This window comes from Ambystoma mexicanum, chromosome 7q (genome assembly GCF_040938575.1).
Source record: "Ambystoma mexicanum isolate Mex_15411 chromosome 7q, UKY_AmexF1_1, whole genome shotgun sequence".
NCBI lineage: Eukaryota > Metazoa > Chordata > Amphibia > Caudata > Ambystomatidae > Ambystoma > Ambystoma mexicanum.
Window position 1 is genome coordinate 260,223,538 of NC_090941.1, and position 16,116 is coordinate 260,239,653.

Below are 16,116 nucleotides of genomic sequence, written 5' to 3' on the forward strand. Positions count from 1 at the left end.
AGCACATCTTTCTATACCCTCAGCTCGATTGTGGACACTACTGATACCTAATAAATGCATACAGTTGTCAGCACCTGTTTTAGCTTTAGTATCGCTAAGTTGTGACTCTGATGTATGCGCTGTCCTCTGGCTCTCCAGGTTCATGTACTACACTACGTCCTATTATGCATTCTTGCATCTTATTAACCTATGTCCATCTACCGCTCTCACTCCTGTCCATTTCGGACAGGCCTCTCACATACGCATCACCAATCCACTTCTCACTATCAGCTACGGCTTCCATCCTGCCACACTATGGGTTGCCGCCAGCTAGTGGCTAATGAGTACAATCATAACGATGCCTCCAATAACCAGTACCTTAATGACCCTGCTCTCTGGCTAGAACACTTCACAAAAAAACCACACTGAATCAACCTTGTGCCACCCAGATTAGAAACAAGAGATTAGGATCTAGGTTCTATAACGCTATCAGGCTCTCTAACTCTTTTGTCCACACCATGACCAACCCCCCTCTTCCAGTCTTAGCCCCCGTACCATATGCACTCCTAGCACCATCAACAACCCCAAAACTGCAGACCCAACTGACAAAGTTGCTCAGATTAAAGGAGCACTTATCAATGCCAGATCGGTCACTGCCCACGCACTAGACATTGTTGACCTTATCACAGCCCAAAATCTTGACTTTATTGCTATATCCAAGACTTGGATACATGCAACATCTGGACCTACACTATCGCTATCCATACCTCCAGATCACAGTATTTCACGCTGCGATCGTAACACAGCTTTATCTAGAGGGGGTGGAATTGCCTTCATCCACAAAAACTCACTTGGCCTAAGAGTTGTACCTAATGTAAATTTGGATTCTGCGGAATTACTCTCAGTCAAGCTACCTCTAACACCCAACCAAACCGCCACCTTACACCTTATTTATAGACCACCCGGCCCAGCTTTCTCTTTCGCGGATGAGATCTCTACCTTATTACTGGATAAATCCAAAACTAACTCACAAATCATTCTCCTAGGAGACCTCAATTTGGGATTCTGTGACCTCAATGACCCTACCGCCATTGACCTTGCAAATACCCTAACCGACTTTGGATTCACTCAGCACATCCTAGAACCGACCCACATTAAAGGAAGGACACTTGACTGGCTAGCCGATACCAATTGCAACATCAATGTACTATCTAATGCACCCTGCTTATGGTCAGACCACCATATCATCACCGTTCAGATTGAAACAGCCTCACACCCTCTTCCTAGAATGTCTCCAGCCCTCCCTACTAGAAACAAAAAGACATAACTAAAGAGAAATTACTCCCTCTTTTACTCCCCTCACTTAACAAGGTCACATACTCCTGCTCTGATCCTACCATCCTAGCAGACACTTATAACCAAGCGATGTTGTTAGCTTTAAATTCTATCGCCCCATTAAAGTGAGAAAGCCTAAACCTCATGCGCACCTTAACTCTTGGTTTACACCGCAGTGCTCTGCAAAGCTAAACGCTGCACCAAAAATCATTGGAGAAGCCATCAGTCAGATGCTCACAAGGATGGCCTCATCCTAGCCACCCTTAACTACAAAGAAGCCATCTACCAAGCCAAAAAAGAGTCTTTTAATAATTGCATCATGCAAGCAGATTCGAATACCAAAGAACTATTCAAGATCCTAAAGGAACTTGAATCTCCTGCCACACCTCCTGACACCTGTAGTAAAGATAGCAATTGGTGCGCAAATATCCAAACTGCCTTACTGAATAAAATCTCTTCCCTCCAAGCTGAAATTAAAGATAAACAAAATGGACTGAAGCTGGATAATCGTCAGCCCACTCCTATAATGACTCTTCCCTTGCCTTCACCTAAGATCAAACCGTTTGCCTTCTCTCCACTCACCATTGCCGAAGTGGAAGTTATCATCAATAGAATTAAACCTTCCAATTGCCAAGGTGATTCCTGCCCTGCCTCCATCATCAAGGAATCGGCCCATGACCTTGCCCCTTTTATAATGTCCTTTATCAACTCCTTCTTTAAAATAGGTATTGTTCCCGATAGCCTCAAAGATGCTTGGGTGATCCCATTGTTAAAAAAAAAACCTTCTTTAGACCCGAGTATTCCAACTAATTACAGGCCCATCACAACTGTCCCGTTCATGCTCAAAATACTTGATTGTGCGGCCTACCTGCAGATCCAAGACTATTTCTAACTTAACAACCTCCTTGGTCTAAGACAATCTGGCTTCCATCCCAGGCATGGGACCGAAACGTCTCTGATTGATTTGAAAACTCAAATCAAAGTCCTGAAAGATAATGGGATATTAGCCTTGCTACTACTCCTAGACCTATCTGCAGCCTTCGATCTGGTCAATCACAAAATCCTGTTCCAGCACCTCCGCTCTGCTGCCTACTTCTCCAATTCAGCCACTGCGTGGATCAGCTCCTTTCTCAGCAACAGACAAATGAGGGCTTTCTCCCCATCAGCAGCCTCTGACCCTGCCCCTATCAAATGTGGGGTCCCTCAAGGCTCGTGTGTGTCATTTACACTCTACAATGTGTTCACCAAAACACTCTTTGATATTCTTGATTATCTGGGTGTCTCTTACACTAATTATGCTGATGACACCCAGATGCTCATCCCCATCACAGGTGACCACCTTGTGGATACCAAGGCACTGAATGATGCATATTTGGTAATCCAGGCTTGGATGGCCCAACACGAACTTTGTCTCAATGATGAAAAGACAGAGCTCCTCATCTTGGGCTCCTCTCAACGTCTTAATAAATTAGACCACTTGTATCAGTCTTTCATCATTGATGGAAACATCATTAAAGTGTCCAAGGATACTAAAACCTTGGGCATCTATCTTGACTCTACCTTGTCCCTGACAAGACAAACCAATGCCGTCAGATCAGTGTCGGCATATACCTGCAAACTCATTGCAGCCTGCAGACCTTTTCTGATCATCCCCAATAGCATCACTCTAGCCAGAACGCTTATCATGTCTAAGATAGACTACCGCAGTGCCATCTATCTGGGGACTAGCCAGGCTAACCTCAACAAACTGCAAATCACCCAGAACATTGCCATCAGAGCGGCCTTAAATATTCCAAGAAACCAACACATCTCCGATATTAGGACTAACCTGCATTGGCTCCCTGTCAAACAGAGAATTGCGCTGAAAACACTTGCCCTTACTCACAAATGCTTGTCCAACAAGGCCCCACTCTACATTTCCAACCGCCTTTCCCTCCACACTTCCTCCCGACCCAAAAGAACTGCTCAGTCACACAGCTTATCTTTGCCAAGATTTAAACTCCGAAGAGCCGGGGGTGTGAGCTTCCTGGTTCTGGCCACTAAATTTTGGAACACTCTGCCATCCACTATCAGAACTGAGCCCTCATTCATTTCATTCAAATTGAAAACAAAATCTTGGCTCTTCGCTCAAATCTAAACTAGCCTTCTGCATGTAGCTATCACCTAGAGTTATCTGCCTCCACTAAATTTCGGCTTGCTTAAATTATGTTCCATCAATAAACTGCCTAATGTGATCGCCTCAGCCTGACCAAGCTTAAGTTCGGCTGTATATTTCTGTGCTTCCTGTAAGCTTACACATGGATGTCTATTTCCACCAACCTCTGTAATCATGTCTATAATAATATACCTTTATATATATATAATTGTGTGCCATACTGTAAATTTACGTTATGCTGTATTTTTGTACATACTGTTCAAATTTGTAACTATGCCTATTGAGTTTTCGCGCCCATATGCCCTGGGCCTGGCGCGCGCTACAAATAAATAAATACAAATTAGTATCACTGTATTCAGACATTTCTCACGTGTGAAATTTTCCTCAAGCCATTCCAAAGCACTGGACATTTCTGTGTAAAAAAAATATATTACTTTTAGTGTAAATAATACAGAAAGTTTAGAAATATGTAAGAAAAATGACAGTTACTTACTAGTGCCTGGTAAATTGTGTTCTTACTGTTGTGTAGGTCTGCCGTTGGTCCTAGCTGTGCAGTTTCTGTGAGGTAATTATGTTGGAAGCATATCTTTTTTGTTTTGGTATATTCCATTTTAGTACATATGGTATTTAAATGGATGGTTGATGTGTTACATATATATAGGTTCCACTTCTTATTTATTATTACATATAATGTGTTGATATGCTGCTTTTTGAACTTGTTCAGTGTTTATATAGCATGGTAGAACAATCTAAGATACCCCCTAAGTTTTTGGGTAGTGTTGCTGTTGTCCGCATCCGTCTGCGGACATACGTACAGTCTGCGGACATCAAAATCACTAACAGGGGGGTCGGCATGTTCTAAGTTACATGTATATAAAGTAAGGGAATACTAATAAACATCTATCAAATTCACACTATGTATATGTGTATTCAGTAAAAAAAAACTTTGATAAAGGGAGGTTATGGTTCCAAGTAAAACCGAATAACCCCGGAAATTCGCCAGCTATGGTATGCTAAGCAACCATAACTCGCGCCATAACCGTGCATTGCTAAGACTAACACACAAGACATCAAAGATGACATCACAAATATATTTTAATATCAATAATATGTACATGCATCTATTTCATTTTTTTTATCTGCAGGTTTCGGAGGGTTAAGGTTTACTTGCTAGTGATTTTTTGATTGTGGATTATGTGCTCAGACTTTGTGTTAAACATGAGCTTTTCTATAGGGTTCCTCTAACTCATCCCAATGGACCCTAACAAGGTTCTTGTTCAAAGTTGAAGTTCCAAACTTTGAGATGGTTTATAATAAGGTATTCTCTGCAACACATTTCCACAGCAAATACACTGCATTTCCTCAATGTCTTCTTACTCTGTTGCTGCTGGATGTCAAAAATACTTCCAACTATCAGCAACAGTCCTGTGAGCACACTGCTTGTTGCGAGGAGGTAGAACAGAAGAGACTCGCACTGCCTCTGCTTTTCATTGTTTTTTGTTTCATTCTACCATGTTTTTTTTCTCCCAATAACCGAATGGTTCTCATAAGATGTCCAAATCATCCCAGTTGATTTGTACTAGATGATTAATAAGTAGTGATATGCCCAAGTTTTGCAATGGTTAATTTGGCAGGCCCTGTGCATGTTTCTTTTTAATCGACTTTGGATTCTTTTTTCAAATGTCCCAATGACTATTATGTGTGAAGAGAACAACAGTATAGTATGCACAAATGTAACTTATATAGTGCCTATGATGCACTAAATATGAGGGTCAAAAAGAACACAGATGTAGTTGTATTTTATAAAGTGTAATCTTTAAGTAATTATGCTTTCTTTTTTTTAACACATAGAGGACTACTTAATGCCCAATATATAGATATGTCAATATTTCTTTTTGAAACATAAATCCATAACTGCAGCAACCATTTCACCAAACAAGAGGTTGAGCTTTGGAGGTGCGGTCCAACGCAGCAACAACTGGAGGTCATAGCCGTTGGTATAATGGCCTTTAACCGTGGCTATTAAGCATTAATGGATTCAAAAAGTACACTTAGTACCCAAAAAGAGTCTTTTTAAGGACTATTCGATACAAATTAATATGTGTATAAAAACCTATAAAACTTGCTTTTTCAACCGTGGTAATAAAACATCAATTACCTTTTAGCTGTGGTTATAATGAAAACGTGTTTAGATGTTATTTCATTATATGTCTGTATTTCAATTATTATTTATTGAATATTTATAAGGCACACTATACAGCAAAAAGTGTTTCCAGGTGCCACAAGGCAAAAAAGGGAGGTTGGAACAGGGGAGCTAAACAGCAATCAATGGTCCTACTAGGCCTTGTGACATTCAGATCGTGCAAGTGCAGTAACAAGAGCTGCAGGAGGAGGGGGCGTCGTGGGGGGGATTGCAGGGGGAGATTAGTGACTGTCAGGTGAGGGGCATAATATGTGTGGGGTACATTAGGGCAGAAATAGTCCTTGAAAGAACTGTTTCAGGGTGCACCTTGTGTGGCAATTTAGCACATTTGGGGTACTTCTTTGATGTTATGAAGGAACACTGTCATGCCTTCATTGGTTAGGGGTACTCCATCATGTCTATACAAATTGGTCATATAGAACTGTATGTTGTTGTTTGAAAACCATAAGTGTTTGTGGTCTCTCATGAAAGCTGAAACTACCTTATTAACATTTCTCAATGATTTTTCAACTTGACCATTAAATCTGGTGGTCAATCTCCATTTTTATCTCTGAGTCAGATTGGAAAAGATGGTGTAAGGAAACAGTTGCATTAGTTTTTCCATCATTAAAGTGAGGCACATACCTCAAACAGCTCCCAAATGATTGCTTCCATAATGAATAAGTATGACATCTGGCTGCACTGTACTCCTCAGACTGAACACTTTTGAAAATACTTGGAACCAGCAAATTCACCGCAATCCAAACCGTTTCACTGAGGAATCACACAAAACTAGGTCCAAGTCAATATTTAGTTTCTCTCAAAAAGCCAGTAATCAAAACAACCAACTGTACCTGATTAGCCACACAGCTTTAAAACTAGCCATGATATGTGCAATTTGTCTCTGTTTTCAGGAAAATTACTCCTATTATGAATTTCTAGTAATTTGTAAGAGTAGGGTATGTATGATGTGTCTGTGTTTCGGTGTTTGTAATTGGTTGATGTTTCTGTTGTAATGGTGTACTTGTCTGTGATATGTTACAGTAAAAACCTGTCAGCCATTTTAGTAGTTTGCTTACTATTTAGTCCTCTTTTTGTGGTATTGATTTTGGAAAGTATATAAGCCACCATGTTGTGCAGCCGTTTCCTTTTGATTTCAGAACACCCACTTTACACATGATGAGAGTGTGGCTGATGTGAAAGTAAGTGTCAGTAAATATTTACATATTTGAAGGCTTATTTGCAGTTCTGTGTGTTAGTTGTATCAAAGATTTCTATCAGATAGTATTTAGTGCCTTTTTCCATCTACTCAGACTCAGTGGCAGTTAATTCTTGATGTATTTTATTATCTTTCATTAACATTTTACCATTCAATCTGGTGGTCCATCTCAATTTCTGTCTCTGAGTGAGATTGGAAAAGATAAGATGGTATGAGGAAAAAGTTCCATCAGTTTTTTCATCATTAAAGTAAGGGACACATCTCGAACAGTACCCACATCATTGCTTCCATAATGAATAAGTATAAGATCTGGCTCCACTGTACTGTACTTCTCAGACTGAACAATTTTGGAAATACTTGGAAACAACACATTCCCTGCAATCCAAACTGTTTCATTGTAAAATAACTCAAACGTACGTCCAAGTTAATATTTAGTTTCTCCCAAAAAAGCCAGTAACCAAAACAACCAACTGTCTCTGATTAGCCATGCTGTTTTAAAACCAGCCATGATATCTGTAGTGTTCCTCTGTTTCCAGGAAAATGACTTCAAGTTTGAATTTCTGGTAATTTGTAAGAGCATGGTATGTCTGATGTGTGTGTTTTGGTGTTTGTAATTGGTTGATGTTTATGTTGTAATGGTGTACTTGTCTGTGATAGGTTACAGTAAAATGTGTCAGCCATGTTAGTAGTCCGTTTACTATATAGTCCTCTTTTTGTGGCATTGATTTTGGAAAGTATATACGCCACCAGGTTGTGCATTCATTTCCGTTTGATTTTAGAACTCCCACTGTACACATGCTGAGAGTGTGGCTGATGTGAAAGTAAGCGCCAGTAAACGTTAACGTATTTAAAGGCTTATTTGCAGTGTTGTGTGTGTTAGTTATATTTAGCACTTCTACCAGATGTTATTTTTGCCTTTTTTCATCTGCTCAGATTCAGTGGCAGTTAATTCTTGATGTATTTTGTTATCTTTCACTAACATGCAGAAAAGCAATTTGATTGTTCAATCAATGGCATTTAAAAGCACCTATTTCATTTGTGTATGCATGTTAGTGAGGGTGAAGGTTTATTTTATTGTCTTTGTTGTAAATCTTTATGCACTTTCAGTATTAAGTCCCTCCAGCAGTGTCAAGTTTTTAGTGAGGTGGTACAAATGATGGTGTCTGGCAAGTTCATCTTAGTCACTTTTTAGTGTTGTACTTTCTTGTGGGATTTATTTTTAGTATCTGTTGAAAGAATTGGATTCTCTGCATATATTTTCTGATTGGGTTGCTACTGTCTCTTTCCTTATTCACACAAACTACTCACATTTTCTAAATATTTTTGTATAGCCATTAATAGAAATGGCTGGAGTGTTTATCTGTGGCTCCCCCTCCACCTACACGTGCGTGGCACATTTAACAATAGTTATAAGTGCCATCCTGTGCAGCCATGGCTAAATATTTGCAAATGACACATTGTGCACTTGTGTAATTGTCATAGCCACCTCTATCTGACATTTTGAGCAGAGCATAATCAAAGACACATGGAGTGTTGTAGGAGGATTGGGGGCGAACACAGGAATAGAGGAGGACCTTAGGGGACTGGTAGACATTTTAGGGGTGCTTAGTTAGAGTTTAGGGGAGTGTGAAACATATTTCTTTCCATTTTTCCAAATAGCTGTGGCTAGACAGACAGGCCCATCACAGGGTGTTGCTATTACCACATGTATAAGGCACATGTGCGGAGGCTCATTAACGGCTTTTGTTATCTTATTGATTGTTCATCTAGACACAGTTTTTTTTTAATCATACATTTTCTGTGCAATAATCATATCGTTATGTGGATGACACAGTGCACAATTTCATTTGTGTTTGCTATTTTATGTGCTTAAGTATTATTTTGTCTTATTTGAACTTTTAAAGAATGGCATAGTTTGATTTTTGAGTTTTCAAAAAAATGTACATGTTGCCATGGCTATAAGGTGAGCCCTTAAGCCCCGTTGAATAGCCGTGGCTATCACAGATAGGGGACAAAAAAAATGATTTTTGTGTGCTTTATTGTTTGTTATTGGTTGTTGTTACTGTTGTGTTTGTCTGCTTGTCTGTGATAGGTTGCAGTGAAAATGTGTCAGCCATTTTAACACCTTGCGTACAATATAGTCTTCTTTTTATTATATTGATTTTGGAATGTATAAAAGCCACTATTATGTACAGTTTTACCTTTTTGATTGCAGAACTCACACTGTACACATGCTGAGAGTGTGGCTGATGTGAATGTGTCACCAAATATGTACATATCTGAAGCTTTAGTTGCATTCTTGTGTTTGTTAGTTATATTAACCACTGCTATCAGATGGTATTCATTGCCACTTTTTTCATCTGCTTGAATTCAGTGGCTTTTAATTATGAATGTATTTTTTAACTTTCAGTAACATGCAGCCACAACATTAGATTTTTCAATCAATGGCATTTCAATGCAGGTATTTCATTTTTTGTATGCATGTTAGAGCGGTTGAATGTTAATTTGCTTGTATTTGTTGTAAAGCTAAATGCACTTTGACTATGAAGCTGTTTCCAGTTTTCTGTGAGTTAGTACAATTGATGACGTCTTGCAAGTTCATCTTTTTATTTTTGTACTTTCTTGTGGCTGTTATTTTAGTGTCTGTTGAACGAAAGTTGGATTCTTTGCATATATTTTCTGATTGGGTCTTTTTGTTTTGATGGTGGGTAGGTGCTAATCAGATGTCAAGTACCTCAGGTGCTGTTTGGCTACTGAAGAAGCTGTTCAGTTAACTGCAGTGAAAGGCCAAACCTTAGTCAAAACGTAGGAGTGAATGAGGAAAAACTGAAAAATAACTTGTCAAGGTAAATAAGGATTAGGTAAAAAGTAGATATAGTTCTGTGCCAGTCTTCTGTTGTGGCAACTCTAGTGGCAACCCAATTGTGGCTTAGCAACACATTACTCCCTTAACAGATAAATTGTGTACAGGAAGTGGAGGAAGAGGTGGAATTGAAGCAGCTGCCATAGAAGTTGAGGGTTAACTGTTTGTTGGAGGTGTCCCACTGGTGGATGGAGTTGCTGGATGAGGTGCTGATTGTCCGCACCGTAAAACATGAGGCCCATGCATTTTTATTTTGTGGTGCTTATGTGATTTTTGGTAGTCATCATCCACATCGTCCCACTGGACCTCAGTAGATGGTTTATTAGCACTGATGTTCCCAAGCTTGGAGAAGGAACATTTGAAGGCCCACGTCTCAGTGTATTATTGCATAAGGTGCATTGGACTTTCTCTGCTTCCTTTTTCAAACATTGTTCTTTTACTTGGAAGTATCTTCTACGGTGGTCTTCATGTTGGTTGTTTTTTTGTGGGTCGGGATGGATTGGGTACCAACACCACATCATCATCACTCCTGCCATAATTGTCAGACAAGTTTCAATGTCTAACAATGGGAAGAAAATGTAAAACCACAAAAATGACAGATGAAAAAGACACAAAAGAATGAAAAAGATATTTTTAAAGAACTAGTGTTTCTACCTGTGTGATATGATATGATAGGTTACGTATAATGTGTTTAATAATCAGAGGTTTCTTAGAACGGACCCGGGGATCAAACATGTGTTGCTCAGTGTCGTCTTGCTTCCAAGGTGGTCACCTTGCAGCTGAGCTATCCTCCCGAGACTGTTTTGTATCCCATATTCCCCAAATTTACTTAGCCCACCGTATCCTCTCTTGTTCTCCAAGTTTACTTAACTTAACCCATCCTCTCTACTGCACCCATCCAGCATAATCTCCCCTTTCTATCCTCGCTCATTTTATATATTCCTGTTCATTCATTGTAGTGACAGTTTTATACCTTTATTGTTACAATATCATGTGTATTATCATAGTTGTAGTATATCCACATCCTTAATAGCCCTAGCTAGTCTATCCGTGTGTGCACAAGTTTTAATTCCTGTAGCCATTTTATGTGGTGGGGATGGATTTGGAACTCACACTACTTTGTGATCACTGCTGTCAATTGGTCAATTGGGTCAGACATACCACCCCCACTGGATCCTTACCTATGTATTGTACCATTACCCTATATACCACTGTGCACTATACTGTCATTCTATATATCAACCCAACCTTTCCCCTTTTTTTAACCTCAGCCACCCTACCCTAGATTAAGATCCCCCACCCACTGTATTTTCAGACGGTGTAATATCAATTAAATGTATCTGCATCCAGCCTACTCCCACCCAATTACCTTAAAGAATTATTACAGTATGTTTTTATTGTTAATCCAACTTGGATTTTTTTCTCCCAATGATTAATATGTTTGAATGCACAATTGTTGTATCGCATATAGTGCATATGTACATATAAGGGTAAACAAATATTTAATTGTATTTCATGTAATGTGTTCTTTAACTAATTATGTTTTCTTTTTTTGCAGATAGTAAAATAGTAAATGTATCTCACATTCTCTAGATGTGGCCAACCCATTCCCACCATCTCTATCCCAACCACTAATCATACTTGCACCTCTTTATTCTATTCATGTTTCTGAATCTTTTTCTGACCATTTTTATGCCCGAACATATGTTTCAAGTACTATAGAATACACAAAGAGATATACATATTTGTATTTTTTTTACATATACATCTATAGCCGCATCTACCGCACTATCCAATGAGGCGCCGGTATTTGTAGATACCTATAATGTCAGCAACAACTGGAAATCGTATTCATGGCTATGGGATTCCATGCGCCCGCATTATGCATTACAAAATCATTTCAAAAATGAATTTTAGTCACTCAAACTGCATAAAATTGATTACAAAATATATTGCAATGTATTTTGTCAGTCTGTGTTTAATTTCATCTATTTTTATAACTTAGATAGTGGCCTGTAAATGTGCAGTTTTGAGGGATGGAAAGAGATGGGGTGTAACAGGGAAGGGACAAACACAAGGATGAAACATGTAACAAAGGGACTTAAAATAAAAAGGAACAGGTATTTGTATTTTTTTGTTTTGTTATTTGTTTTTTTCTAGAAAAAAGGAGAGGGAAATGGCCACTTAATTTATGTATTACTATAGTTGTATTTTAGTTTGTAGAACTTTAACAACTGTATCAGCAAATAACCTATTCTCACAACAACAACAAAAAATACATAACGATCATACATCATAGAAATTCCTATGCAAAAAGAGATACATTAATATAGAACTAACTAATTTTGTTAAATTCTTATGTGCACATATCATAGAGCATACATATTATAGTTAAGTAAAATGCAGAAACATCATAATCTTCATTCATAACTATAACATGCATAGTTTTGATTAATAATAGTACCCTCAGGTGATATTTAAAAAGCAGTTATCATTCACATAAGCATGTGTTTAGACAGAAGAAGACAAATTTTGCTTTATGATGTTCAACTTCAATTCAGCTACCGTCTAAATCTTGTAAAGTACAATGTGCAAGGAGTTCATTGAAGAATTTAAACGAAATTGCCAAAAGTGGATAGAGGCTATCATGGAGTGATGATATACATATTGGTTGTACAAGTTATGGTGCCAGTTCTCAAGCTTGGGACATTATGTGAGGATATGTCTCATGGTTTCAAGAGATTCTAGATTGTTACATAGCCTGCAAAATCTCAGGTTAGTATCAAGTTTCCATTGGGAGCCGTATGTAGCTCTCACAGGTAGTTGATTAGTTTGCATTAGGAGTCTATACTGACAAACTGCACGGCTAGGACATCTGATTAAGTATATTTGAGGTTTTAAATATGAGTATACAATGCCCTCGAGATAGTGACTGTTACCTAGGCTATCAATATATTCAAAATTACTGCTCTAGTCAATCATATGTAATTTCTTTTTGAAGGCATATTTAGTAGCTTGGAAGCGCCCACCTCTAGGCTTGTCAATGGTCCAATTTAAGTCATTGAAGAGATCTCTATATTCCGAATCATAAAGATTATGCCTTTTCTTGTCCTGAATATGCATGATATCAGTCCCAATAATGCATTGGATCATGCTCTGAGGGTAATGTAAAGCTTTCAAGACAAAAAGACCAGGTTGTTGTTGAATAGTGCATTTCAAGGAAGTCAGGTCCATTTCTGTGCGGATGTACTGTATTGGGTATGTACGAGGTAGACATAGCACAGTACGCCAAAAGTAGCCTTCAATTCGGTTAAGCCATTCAAGATTTTTGATCGTCGGTGCTTCGAGACCATAGGCAACTACCGGAATAAACCATTGCGAATCAAGCTTTAAGATCTCCATCACAAGGAATACCTAGCAAAGTTAAAGACAAAACTGCGAACCATCATAGAGATTTGTTTCGCCTGGTGAATCTTTTTGGTTATTAAACTGACATAGCCTCTCCCACAATCAATTTCTACACCCAGATATTTATACAGATAAACATATTCAATAGTGCCCCAACTAAGTGACATGTTGGGGCGATTTACTCTTTTGCTAGAAAATAGCTTAATTTTGGTTTTATTGATATTTATGTTCATATCCTAGTCGTTAGTAAACCATCCCAATTCCTCTAACAAAAGCTTCATACCGACAAATGTATGGTCAATAACGATCAGGTCATCTGCATAAAGAAGATCAGTGATCTTAGTTTGTCTAAATCTCACAGGACAGCTGGCACAATTTTCCAGTCGTCTTATCAAATGAGCAATATAAAGATCAAACAAAAGTGCCACAAGCATACAGCCCTGCTTGACACCCTTGTTAATCCTTGTAGGGTCAGATCAACGGCCCTCGTAATCTAGTCTCATATGAGCTACATTGTTGTTATGTAGTCTGGCCACTTAAAAAAAAAAAACTACAGATGGCAATGAACCTGGTGTTTGAATATATTCCTGGTCCAATCATCTATTATGGCACCTCCCGAGGCAACCCAATTGTGACATATGCAGCACAGTACCTTCATAACAGATAAATTGGGTGCCAGTTATATAAACAGGTGTAATTGAAGCAGCAGCCACAGAGGTTGAGGGTTGATTGTCTGTTGTCGATGTCCCACTGGTGGTTGGAGCTGCTGGAGGTGGTGCTGATTTTCTGACATGTAATGCATGAGGCCTATGCATTTTTATGTTGTGGTTCCCATGAGATTTACGGTGCTCCTCATCCACATCATCCGAGTTGAAGCACCAAGATGGTTTATTTGGACTGATGTTACCAGGCTTTGAGAAGGAACATTTGATGATCCACATCTCAACGTATTTTAGCAGATGGTACATTGGAAGTCCTCTGCTACTTTTATTGAACAGTATCTTGAACTTTTACCTTGAAGTATCGCCAAATATCTGTGATGGGCTTCATGCTGGTTGCTTTCTTCTTGTTCTTGGGTAGGGATTGGTTGGGTACACACACCACATCGTCATTCCTGCTGCTATTATTGTCAAACATTTTTAAATGTCTAACAGGGTAGGAAAATATAAAATCACAAAAATGACAAGACAGAAAATACACAAAAAATGAAAAGAAGATTTAAAAAAATAAATAAATAAAATAAAACAATAAATAGACAAATTGAATGAATAACAAGACAAGGGAAAAGAAGAGTAGGTTGAAAATGGGTAAAAAGGATGGAGAGTTTAGGGATAAATAGACAATATTTCTTGTAATTACTTGAAAATCCATTTACCAACAATCAATGATAGCAATGATCAATATAAAGTTATTTTGTGTGGTTGTGGTTATTATTCGCAGCTATGTAATTTTGCACGCTCCTATTGATCACTTTTGCATACACGGATCCAATCAGACGGCATAGGTGTAACCGCATCAACAAACCGCAGCTTGTGATTGGCCCAATTGTTGACGCAGTTATGAGTCATGTGTAGGCACATAGGTTTTGCACGCAATCTGTTAGGCTGGCACACGAGGCACGAAGATGCATAACCGTGTCAATGTATCACAGCTTCCTATTGGTCCATTTTGTACACACAGAGTTCATCATAGGACTGGGCGCAGCTGTGTTAAGACACCGCAGTATATGATTGGGCTGTTTGTTGATGCGGTTACAAGTCATGTGTAGGTGGATAAGTGGAGAGACCAATTGTCTCAGGAAGCGGGTCCATCCTTGAGCCATTGTGCAAATTTATTGCCAAATTTCTAAAACCTTTAAGTGTAAAAACCGAAACATATCAACGGGGCACCACACACACAATCCAAATATTTGAGAATCACCTCTTCAATCCTAACACCCACAAATTGGTGACAATGGACATAAAGTCACACACAATCCAAATATTTGAGAATCACCTCTTCAATCCTAACACCCACAAATTGGTGACAATGGACATAAAGTCACTTTATACTAGCATACCACAAGATCAAGCCATTGAATGTATGCACCAATTACTTACCCAATTTGACCAACAAGATCGGGTTCCACACACATTTATTTTGGAATTAATGACATTGGCCCTATGCAAAAACTTTTTTGAATTCACTGACCAATTCTATTTACAGACTAAGGGGACCGAAATGGGTGCTACATTTGCCCCAAGCCTTGCGATTATCTATTTGTCCAATTTTGAATCTCAAAACATTATATGTGACAATAACCCCTACAAAAATTGCATTAAAAATTGGAGAAGATACATAGATGACATCATCTTCATATGGAATGGTTCTGAATATGAAATGGATTTATTCCTGGCTTGGCTCAACAACATTGATAGGAGCATTCAATTCACGATGGAACAAAGCAATGATAAAATTGCGTACTTAGACCTTAAAATTAAACATCAGGCGGGAAGGCTGAAATGCTGCCTCCATCGAAAAACAACAGCAAGAAACAAATTATTGCATTTCTCCAGTAATCACCCACGAAATTTGTAAGAAAATTTGCCGTATGGGCAATTTCTGCGCATTTGAAGAATGTTCACCAATATCTGTGATTTTCATCAACAATCAGAGGAACTGGCCACCCGCCTGAGAGAAAGAGGCTACCCAAAAAAACATATCTCTGGAGCCAAAAAAAGAGCAAGATTTAGTGATCGAGAAATCCTACTAACTCAGGACACCACATTCGGAACCAAACAAAATAACTTGCGTCATTACTCATGGCCCCCATACCTTCCAAATTAAGAAATTGATTTGTAAATACTGGCCTATTGTGAAATTGAGTCTGCCTGACACACCAGCACCTATATTTGCTTTCAAAAGAGCCAAGAATGTATGAGACAAACTCATACATTCAGAATTCAAGAAGATAGCACCAAGGATAGGTCTGTGGG